Source organism: Phacochoerus africanus, chromosome 2 (assembly GCF_016906955.1).
Source record: "Phacochoerus africanus isolate WHEZ1 chromosome 2, ROS_Pafr_v1, whole genome shotgun sequence".
Lineage (NCBI taxonomy): Eukaryota > Metazoa > Chordata > Mammalia > Artiodactyla > Suidae > Phacochoerus > Phacochoerus africanus.
The window spans coordinates 68711957-68723775 of NC_062545.1; the positions used below are offsets into that span (position 1 = coordinate 68711957).

An 11819-nucleotide genomic window follows, 5' to 3' on the forward strand; every position below is an offset into this window, starting at 1 on the left:
TGGCAAAATGGGATTGAGAGGTATCTCTGCAGTGCTGGGACTCAGGTTCAATACCTGGTGGGGCACAGTGGGTTTAGGATTCTGCATTGCTGAAGCTACAGCATAGGTTGCAACTGTGGCTCACATCTGATCCCTGGACCAGGAACTCCGTATGCGGCAGGGTGGCCAAACAGGAAAAAAAAAAAAGACTGTATGATTAGTCTTTAAAAAACTTGATAAAATGAAAGGTTTGTAATCTCGATTATGTGTATTAAATTAGAAATCAAGAGGATCAATTCAAAATCAATGACAAAATATCCAGAAAATCTGAAAATAATTATAAGTAATGCATTTAAATAATCCATTAGTTAAAGAAGGAACCACAAAAGAAATTAGAATAGATTTTATATTAAAAGAAAATGAAAACAAAACATCAAAGCTTGTGGGACAAAGCTACAAAGATCTTTATATGCAAGGCTATAAATTTAGTTGCCTATGTGAGAAAAGAAAAACATCAAAACATTATTTAACAGTTCATGTTAAGAGGCTAGAGAATAAGAGCAAATAATATCCAAAATAAATTAAAAATAATAGAGATAACACTGGAAACAATGACAGTAAAAACGAACAATCATTACAAATATATTTAAAGCCAAGAGCTGGTTCTTTGGAAAAACTGAAAACAAACAAAAAAATTAAAATCAAGCAAGGAAACAGAAAGAAAATACAGATCAACAATATCATGATTGAAACATAACACTGCAATTTTTACAGAATGAAAGTAATATCAGAATGTTATGAACTATTTTTTGTCAAAATCAGAGAACTTTAAGATGCAATATAAAACTGTAGTAATCAAGAGAATGTGGTATTGGCATAAGGATATACACATGGATCAATTAGATGGAATTAAGAGTCCTGAAGTAAATCTAAAATTGATTTTTGACCAATTTGCAGCATTAATTTGATGAATGGAAAGAATTTCTTTTTAAAAAATGATGTCAAAATCACTAGAAAGCCATATTAAAAACTGATCAACACTTAACTCACTACATAAACAATAACTACAGATTTATCACAGACCTAAGCCATTAAATCTAAAACTATGAAGTTTCTAGGAAATTATACAGATGGTATTTGAGAGAAATAATAATACTAACTAAATGTAAAAGAGAATTTGAATTAATACTACTTTTTCCAAATTAAAGTTTCCAGTTTATTAAAAGACACGACTGAAAAATGAGGAAACCAGACTCAGAATATGTGTGATATATGCAAAATAATTATACCTCGTTCAAGTTCTTATGTGCAGAATATATAAAGGACTCCAAAACTCAATATTAAAAAGTAGCTAAGTAAAAAATAAGTAAAGCTATTAAATAAATACTTCACAAATAAAAATATAAAAATGATTAAGGAACAGATGAAAAGTGTCCAATTTCCTCCAGAAATTAAAAATTGACTGTAGGAATTCCCATCATGTTGCAGTGGAAATGAATCTGACTAGGAACCATGAGGTTGCGGTTCAATCCCTGGCCTCTCTCAGTGGGTTAAGGATCCTGTGTTGCTGTGAGCTATGGTGTAGGTCACAGACGTGGCTCAGATCTGGAGTTGCTGTGGCTGTGGTGTAGGCCAGCAGCTGTAGCTCCAATTCAACCCCCTAGCCTGGGAACCTCCCTATGCCATGGGTGTGGCCCTAAAAAGACAAAAGAAAAAAAAAATTGTCTCTAAAAAAATTGACTATATTACACCCACAAGAACAGCTACAATTAAAAATTAAAATCCTATAGTTCACATCATGGCTCAGTGGAAATGAATCTGACTGGCATCCACGAGGACACAGGTTCGACCCCTGGCCTTGTTCAGTGGGTTAAGGATCCAGTGTTGCTATGAGCTGTGGTGAAGGTTACAGACGCGACTTGGTTCTGGTGTTGCTGTGGCTGTGGTGTAGGCCAGCAGCTGTAGCTCCAATTCGACCCCTAGCCTGGGAACCTCCATATGCCATGGGTGTGGCCCTAAAAAGACAAACAAAACAAAACAAAACAAAACGAAAATTAAAATACTGACAAAACCAAATTGTCAGTGTTGGAGCAACTGAAATTCAAATTTTTGTTGTTGCTGTTGGTAGAACTATAAGAGAATGAGGTTACTACGTTAGTAAAGTATTTGGAAATTTCTTAAACATTTAAACACACACAATCCAGTAATTTTGACTATTATACAGTTTTTTACACTTCACATAAAAAGTATGTTCAACTAAATACTTGGATAAGAATATTTGTAGCAGTTTTATTCAGAATAGTCTAAAACTAGAAAGAACTCAAATATCTATTAATAAGAGAAAGGATAAAAAAGACGTATATTTATACAGCGGAATGTTTCAAAGTATAAAAGGCACAGACAGGAGTTCCCGTCGTGGCGCAGTGGTTAACGAATCCGACTAGGAACCATGAGGTTGCGGGTTCGGTCCCTGCCCTTGCTCAGTGGGTTGATGAGCCGGCGTTGCCATGAGCTGGGGTGTGGGTTGCAGACGCAGCTCGGATCCCACGTTGCTGTGGCTCTGGCGTAGGCCGGTGGCTACAGCTCCGATTCAGCCCCTAGCCTGGGAACCTCCATATGCCGCGGGAGCGGCCCAAGAAATAGCAACAACAACAACAACAACAAAGACGAAAAAAAAAAAATGCACAAACAAAACACACAAAAAAACCCCTAATAGATGATATGTGCAAAAACATGGCTGAAACTCAAAAGCATAAAAAAGAAACAAGGTACAAAACAATATTTACTGAATGGTTCTTATTTATTTATAATTCAATAGCAATCAAGAAAGCACTCACTGTGGAAGAGATCCGAAGTTTCTTGCAAAGGTCATCACAGTCTTACCATATGATCCAACAATCACATTCCTATGTATTTATCCTACTGATTTCAAAACTTATGTCTGCACAAAAACCTGAACAGAAATATTTACAGTAGCTTTGTTTATAATCACCAGAAAACTAGAAGCAGCCAAGATGTCCTTCAACAGGTGAATGTATAGACAATCCATGATACATTCATTTAATATGATTCAGTAATAAAAAGGAATGAGATATCCAGTGACATAAAAATGTGAAAGTTATCTCAAATGCATACTGCTACATGAAAGGAGCCAGTCTTAAAAGCTACATATTGTATAATATTGTATATTATTTATGCTGTATGGAATTTTGGAAAAGACGAAAATTTAGAGAAAATAAACAGATCAGCGGTTGCTGGGGACTTGGGGACAGGAAGAATTGAATAAGTGAAACACAGGGGATTTTTTAGGGTGGTGAAATTAATCTGTAGGATACAGTATATGTATCAGAACTATATACTTGTCAAAACTCACAGAACTTTATAGTACAAAGAGTGGAATTTAATGTATGCAGCCTTTAAAATAAATCATTTAGTAGATTGGGGATCTCAAGATGCAATACAGACTGTGACAAAAGAATCTAATTCTGTTATAAATGTGTGAAATCACTTCAGTGGGGTGTGATAAAAATGTGCTCATTAATGTAACTTCAGAAATAATTGGATTCTGTAAGATTAATGCAAAAGGAATTATACATAAGCATAGTGTTCCAGTTGGCAAAGTTGTGAATTCTCTCTTTCATTGGCAGTATCACTGGGGTACTAGTTAATAGTTCTGGAGACAATATACGTGTAAATAAGTAAGTGGATGTTGGATGGTGTGAATCAGAATGACTATTGTTGGAATGGAGGGCTAGAAGGATCTATGTGGTGATGGACTAGAATTGGAGACATCAATATCATTTTATGTTTAGCTTAATATGTTTAGCTCATGTGTAAAGAAGGATCAGCAAAGGCCCATTTATGGATATACATGTTATTTACACAGGTTAGGATACACACACATTTTTCCATGATCTGCCAACTGAGAGATTCAGAAAATGTGGCATGCTGATAATAATGAGCAGTTCATCAGAGACTAGATCTTGGTTTTAATGTCATTATCCCAGCAAATAGACCAGGGATTCTTAGTGAAATGGCTGATTCTAGGACTGGATCAGAGAATATATAAGATAAACCTGGAGCATATTGGAGGGCCTGAAAGTAAAGACTTGTGACAACAGGGACAAAAATAGAAAAACAATGGTAACAACAACGACAAAAAAGCAATGATCTGAGTATGTTAAAAGGACACAAGAGCAAGCTAAAAGAGCTCCCAAAGGATGGCAAAGCTCAAAGCTGGAACAAATCGAATAGAGTAAATAAAATAGAATTGAATTATAATGCAGAATATAAAATAAGTATCCATGAGTCTATATTGAATAAATATATAATTAAGTAAATTAATAATTTTGTAAAATAGACAAAATTTCATGCAGAATGAGTCTAAATAATTTTTGTAAACACTTCCTTCTCATAGAGGTGGTTACCTAGAAGGAATCACAAAGAAATTTTCTCCATAATATAAATATTAAATGCTCTATATTTTGATTTAGTTTAGTTACATGGGTATCTCTCTCTCTCTCTCTCTCTCTCTATGTATATATACAATACATATATATTTAGTATTCATTAAATTCTATATCTACATCTATATATGCATATTACACTTCTCGAAAAATGAAATAAAATGGATGAGATTTTTCCTCCCACATTAAAATAATAGACAAAATATATAAAATAATGACGCTCAAGATCTTTAAATACAGAAACCTGAGTGCTGAAAATAAAGTGAATTCTATTGTTCCCCTAGGTTATTGCCTAGAGAAAGTTTATAGGTTGTGGTCCAGTGAATGAAACTGAATAGGGCCCATTAGCCTCCCAGAACTGAAGGGATAGATCTGAAAGCCAAGGCAGGTGGAGTTCACAGGACAGAGTTCTAGGAAGGAGAAAACTGCACATTGAAAGGAATCAAGGGATGTATAAAGTGTACTTTTCAATTAGCTGAGTACTAAATGAACAAATGTATATGAGGAAACTAACCAAAGGTAGAGAAAGAATCACCCAAGAGAATTAGAAGAAATTATGTAGCGTTCACACAGGGCAGGAAATAATACCTGCTTCCAACAGCTGAAGCAAGAAAATCATACTTCAGGTGTTTGGTTAGAACTATATTCAGCAACTCTCACCTGTGAACCATAGCAGACCTGTGGTCTATTTTGACAGAAATTTTGAGCTAAATTGATTTTAGATATTAAAGAGATCAACAAACAAAAACCTCTCACACACGCATACACAAATAAAATAGAACGTATGTGACAGAGACCATATGTAGCCCCCAAAAGATAAAATAGTACTATTCCATATAAATATTTCTTTATGTAATTTTGTTTACAGGAAAAAAAATGTGTTGGTCTGTTGATTACAGTAGTGATAAAGTTGCTGTTCAGCAGTGGGGGAAAATGAATCTTAGACTGTGGTTTAACTTGGTAACAGCTGTTTACAAAAAACCTACAGCTAATATCATATTTAATTGTGAAGGACTGAATGTTTTCTCCCTAAAACCAGGAACAGGAACAGGATGTCTGTGCTATTTTCCCACTACATCATTCTGGAGATAATAGATATGTTTGCTATTTTGTTCGTGTTGATGTTTCACAAGTGTTTATGTATGTCAAATCTTGATAAATTGTGCCCTTTAAGCCTGTGCAGTTTATTGAGTGTCAACTATGCGTCAAGAAAGCTGTCAAAATCTATATATTACACAGCATCTAAATTATATCACAATAAAATATTATTCAAAAATAATAGTACGAGTGATAAGTATCTCAGGGAATTTTGAGATTTTTTTTTACACAATGCCTTATTCATAAAGTGAAGAAATAATATATGTCCTGGAAGAGGAGAATATCACCTCTGATTCTGGGTCCAAAAATTCCTCTATTTGCTGTAGACTGAATGTTGATGTCCGTCCGCAAATTCCTATGTTAAAATGTAATCCCCCACTTAAAGGTATTTCACCTTAAGGCCTTTGGAAAGTGATAAGATTGTTTTCAGCCCTCATGAGAAAGGCTAGTGCTCTAGAATTCCTTTACAGCTTCTACCATGTGAAGTTAGAGCTTGTAGCTAGAAGAGCCCGTCTCTGAACTAGGGAGCGAGTCTTCACCAAACACTGAATCTGCCCGCACCTTTATTATGGACTTGCCAGCATTCAGAACTGAGAGAAATAAATTTCTTTTGTTCACAAGTCACCCAGTGTGTGGTACTCTGTTATAGCATCCTGAATGGACTAAGGCATCACTGAACCAGAGTGGCCTTTATTTCTAAGTGCCAATTTGTACATTCCAGCTCCCCACTTTAAAACTTTTTGCTAATTCCATCTGACAAACTGGTTAAAAATCACCTATAGGTCCATACATTTCCTTTATTTAACTCTCTGTCTTTGTCTCTCACTAGCGTCTAAATTCTATCCTCTGAACCATCCCGTGGCAGGCTGAACTCCCTGCTGTCTGAACATATTTCAGAATAGGCTATACAATATTTTCCTTCAGTTTCCTTAAAAGTCTTTTTTTCTTCCTCATTTTTCATGTTCTGTATTTTTTTGCATTTAAAAGTTATTGGAGTATAGCTGACATATGATGTTGTGTTAGTTTCAAGTATACAGCAAATGAATCAGTTATACATACATGTATATGCACACACATATATATTCACATATATATATTCATTCTTTTTAGATTCTTTTCCCATATAAGGTATTACAGAGTATTGAGTAGATTTCCCTGTGCTCTACAGGAAATCCCTGTTACTTATCTATTTTATAGTTGGTAGTGTGTATATGTTAATCCCTTAACGCAGTGTTTCCTCTTTGATAACCATAAGTTTGGTTCCAAAATCTTTGTTTCTGTTTTGTGAATAAGTTCTATTGTGTCTTTTTTAAAAAATAAGATTCCACATGCTAATGATCTCATATGGAGTAAGTCATGTTTCGTCTTTTACCCTTCCTCCAGAGGTCCTTCCTGGACTCTTTCAACTAAATTAGGTCGCTTTGCTAGGTTTGCCATGTAGAATGAATAATGAGATTTATACTCAGGGAAATACTTTTGTACCAAGTGTATTAGATAGATTTGAAGGAGAAATGTCACAAAATATTGAAAAAAATGAGAAGTAATAAATGAAAGGAGGAGTTATTTATTTCCACCCTCATTCATTTGATTATGGGCTTGAAATTATACCTAAGGTTTAATGACATTGAGTGTTTCTCCTGAAGGATTGCCTCCTACCAGATAACTCAGATGATGATTAAGATAAGTTTGAGCATGACTCTGAATCCCACAATTTGATAGCTTCCAAAGTTATCCCTTTGACGTCCATTACTAACAGAGTTAAATGCTTAGAATCTCCCTGGAGCTGTGTTTTGACACATTTGAATATGAGCTCATGATTTTTTTTTTTTTTTTACTACCCAACATATCCATATTCATCTCAAAAACCTAGAGGTAAGAAATCAGGAATACAGAGCAAGGAGAGTCATAACAAAAACTGAAATGATTAGATTTCAACTTTTTTATTTACGTGCAAATAAAAGTAAAGTTGAAAGAACATAGAAGAGAAAAAGGGTTATTTATACAGTCATTTAATTTAAAAAAATGTAATGGAGAAATGAATATTAAGGAAGGTAAAATAACATGCTGGGACATGTAGAATTTAAAAAAATTTGTATTTTTTTCTCGGATTGAAATAGATACAGCCTTTATAGAGTATTGAAGAATACGTCCATTTAAAAAAGAGAACAAAATAAAAATAAAAATAAAAAAGAACAGTTTTTCGAACATTTGTCTGTATGAAAATTACCTAGGAAAATTATTAAGCTGTATATTCTGGATCAATTACTTCAGATTTCTGGATTAATTGATATTAAATATGTCAGGAATCTGCATTAAAAGGAAAAAAAAGCACCTCAGATGATTTGTATAGAGGTGATCTTCAGCCACATTTTTATACATCAAAATTGAGAAAATCAATCCTTCAAAATTTTGTATCCCACACACTAATGCTATTAATATTTTAACATTTTTTTAGTATAGCACATACTATTCCAGGTTTTTTTTGCCTGCATATATCTAGATATTTTGTTTTAAATCTTGGTGTATAATAGAGCATTCAAATATGTGTTGTAAGAGGAACTGATTTGATATATTTTATAGACTTAGTAGTTATGAGCAGATAGTGGCAGCCTGGGTCTAATCTTGGCTTCACTGTGGTCTGATTTTAATCAAATTATTTAACATCCCATGTTTAATTTTACTCACCTATATAATGATAAATAAAGCATTATTTTTATAATAGTTAATTTATATTATATATTATAATGTATTTGACACAGTGAGTAGTTAATACATAGTATACTAGCTATGATATTATCTTAGTAAAAAGTTGCTGACTTTTTCATATGAGAAAAAAAATGCAGGGAGTTCTCCTGTGGCACAGTAAATTAAAGATCCAGCATTGTCACTGAAGCTGCCTGGGTCACTGCCATGGTGCAGATTTGACCTCTGGCCTGGAACTTTCACATGTCGTGGATGCGGCCAAAACAAAACAAATGTACACTTTATGTGACAGATTTCAAGCTACTTGGTTTTAAAAAACAAAAATAATAAATTAAACAACAGTATGTTAGCATTACTCTTTACAAGTAAGGTGTTATTTGCAGTCAATGTCCAATTTCCAATCGTATGAACAGAGTTATACTTTTTTTTTTGTCTTTTGTCTGTTTTTAGAGCCACACCTGCAGCATATGGAGGTTCCCAGGCTAGGGGTCCAGTAGGAGCTACAGTTGCCTGCCTATGCCAGAGCCATAGCAACACAGGGTCCCAGCTGCTTTTGCAACCTGCACCACAGCTCATGGCAACACTGGATCCTTAACACACTGAGCAAGGCCAGGGATGGAACCCGCAACCTCATGGTTCCTAGTTGGATTCTTTTCTGCTGTACCATGGCAGGAACTCCTATCCTTTGTTTTTAAATTAATTATACTCAGTTTGGAATCATCATCCAGGACCAGAGTGGAAAAGTCATGTGATTATTTAAGGAAAATATTGTAATATATAAACGCTCAATGTATTTGGCTGAAATATTTTTTTTACAAAACATAAAAAACATTTTACAAAACTTTAAAAATATGCAGAGTATTTTCTTACACAACAAATCTAACTTGTCTAGTAAACATTATTAATTGCATTAAATGTTAGCATATTAATATTATTAAAAAGCATATTTCTTGACAAAGTATTATCACCTCAGAAATTCTTTGTAAAGCCTACATTAAAGTTGCTGATGGGATCTGAGTGTAAACAAATGACAGTCAAAGTAAATATAAGTAAAATCATATAGGACTGCCAGTATTTGGAATCAATTTCAATGTAAATATATTGACATCAATTACAACTCTAAATAGAAGAAGTAGTGTCAATACAAGATGGCTATTCTATTAGCACTATGATGATACATTCCTAAATGCACTTAAAAGATGGAGATTTCTTTTAGGTAATTGAAAAAGAAATGAAGAGCTATACTAAATGCATGGTTTCACAGCAGTTTGAAAATACAAGTTTCATGAGGGAAAAGAAAGAAAATTGCTTTTATATCAGAGAGGCCTTGGGGAAATCAGTGGGGTGTGTGTGTGTGTGTGTGTATGTGCGTGTGTCTGTGTGTGTGTAAAATGCAGAGCAGCAGAGGGTTGGCTTGGGGGAGTGTGTATTCAGGCAGACATCGTAGTCATTTTTTTTTAAAGGGCTAAGACTTCACCTAAGAGAAAAACCACAAAGTGTGATTTTGAATACATTTGTATTTTCCAGGTTAATTCTCTATTTAGCTGCAGTCTATTTCTTAATCTGAGGTGTTAACTGTGAACATGAACCTGACCTCTCTAGTGTGAAATACAAACAGCTTTCAATTACTGAACTATCTGTAATAGAGATAAAACCTTCTCTGCTTAAACAATTATCTTTGAGAAAGTAGAAACCATTCATGTTTTTTCTAAATTGTTCTTCTCTGCTGTGGATTGTTTTATGACCATGAATACAATGTGACTTTCAAGCCAACATCAAGTATGAAAAGTTATTTTCTGTAAATTCAAAAATTGAATATAGACTTGGTAAGGTAAGATGCAAGGGGGAAAAAATAAGGGAACTATAAGAGTGATGGAAGAGTATATATTTTAATATATGTGTAGAGGTGATTGTGTTACTAAGCCAGATTCTAAGCCCTTTTAATCAATAGAAATTGGTAAGAGGCCAGATGAGAAATTCAGGCAAGGCTTTATTGGGGCTCTTGCTACAGCATGAGGAAGACAAAACAAGTAACAGGTACACTTACTGGCTTTCTGAGGGGAGGAGGGCGAGCTTGTCCCTTAAATGGGGTGAGGGTGAGGGTGAGGGTGAGGTATATAGTGTTGCAGCACTATATACAGCAGCCATGGTATGGAAACAACCTAAATGTCCATCTACAGGTGAATGGATAAAGATGACATGACACATACATACAAAGGAATATTATTCAATCATTAAGAAAATGAAACAATGCCATTTGCAGTAACATAGGCGAGATTATCACACTAAGTGAAGTCAGGAAGAGAAAGGCAAACACCCTATGATATCACTTATATGTGGAATCTGAATATGACAAATCAATATTTACAAAATGGAAACAGACCGATGATACAGAAAACAGTGGTTGTCAAAGGGGAGTAGGGGTGGGGGAGGGAAGGGGTGGGAGTTTGGGATTAGCAGAGACAAACTATTATACACAGGATGGATAAAAAATACTTTTATCAATGGATAAAAAATACTTTGACTTTTCTGCCCGCTCCTCCCTACCTCTGAGCTCTTCTCCAGCTGCACCACACTGGCTGAGCTCCCGGCTCCTGCTAAGCTAACACTGCCTGTCATCTCCCTCCAGCCACCGTCATGATCATCTACCGGACCTCATCAGCCATGATGAGATGCTCTCCCACATCTACAAGATGCGGGAGATTGCTGACAGGCTGTGTCTGGAGGTGAAGGGGAAGACGGTCAGCAGGACAGAAGGTAACATTGATGACTCGCTCATTGGTGGAAATGCCTCTCTGAAGGGCCTCAGGGCGAAGGTACCGGAAACACAGTAATCACTGGTGTCGATATTGTTATGAACCATCACCTGCAGGAAACCAGCTTCACAAAGGAAGTACATCAAAGATTACATGAAGTTAATCAAAGGGAAACTTGAAGAACAGGGACCAGCAAGAGTAAAACCTTTTATGACAGGAGCTGCAGAACAAATCAAGCACATTCTTGCTAATTTCAAAAACTATCAGTTCTTTATTGGTGAAAACATGAATCCAGATGGCATGGTTCCTCTGCTGGAGTACCGTCAGGATGGTGTGACTCCATATATGATTTTCTTTAAGGATGGCTTAGAAATGGAAAAATGTTAGCAAGTTTGGCTGTTACTTTGGCTCTATCACCTGTCCTCATAACTGGCTGGCTGCTGCTTTTCATCTGCAAAACACCAGGACTTAGACAAATGGGACTGATGGCATCTTGAGCTCATTATTTTGATTTTTTTTTTTTGGAGCAGAGGCATTGTTTTTGAGAAAAAAAAAAGACATGTCATGTAGGTTGTCTAAAAATAAAATGCATTTAAACTCAACAAATAAATAAATAACTAGGTCCTACTGTTTAGCACAGGGAACTATATTCAATAACCTGTAATAAACCATAATGGAAAACAATATGAAAAACAATATGTATATATGCATGTACAACTGAGTCACTTTGTGGTACAGCAGGAATTAACATAACAGTGTAAATCAACTATGCCTCAATAAAATAAAAAAAATCATCACCCTATTGTAGCAGAGTTCC

At 35.0% G+C, this 11819-nt stretch overlaps 1 pseudogene; it reads left to right on the forward strand.

Moving 5' to 3' along the window:
- The first annotated feature begins 10883 nt into the window (after positions 1 to 10883).
- On the forward strand, positions 10884 to 11393 carry LOC125121038 (translationally-controlled tumor protein-like; annotated as a pseudogene).
- The last annotated feature ends 426 nt before the right edge of the window (positions 11394 to 11819 follow it).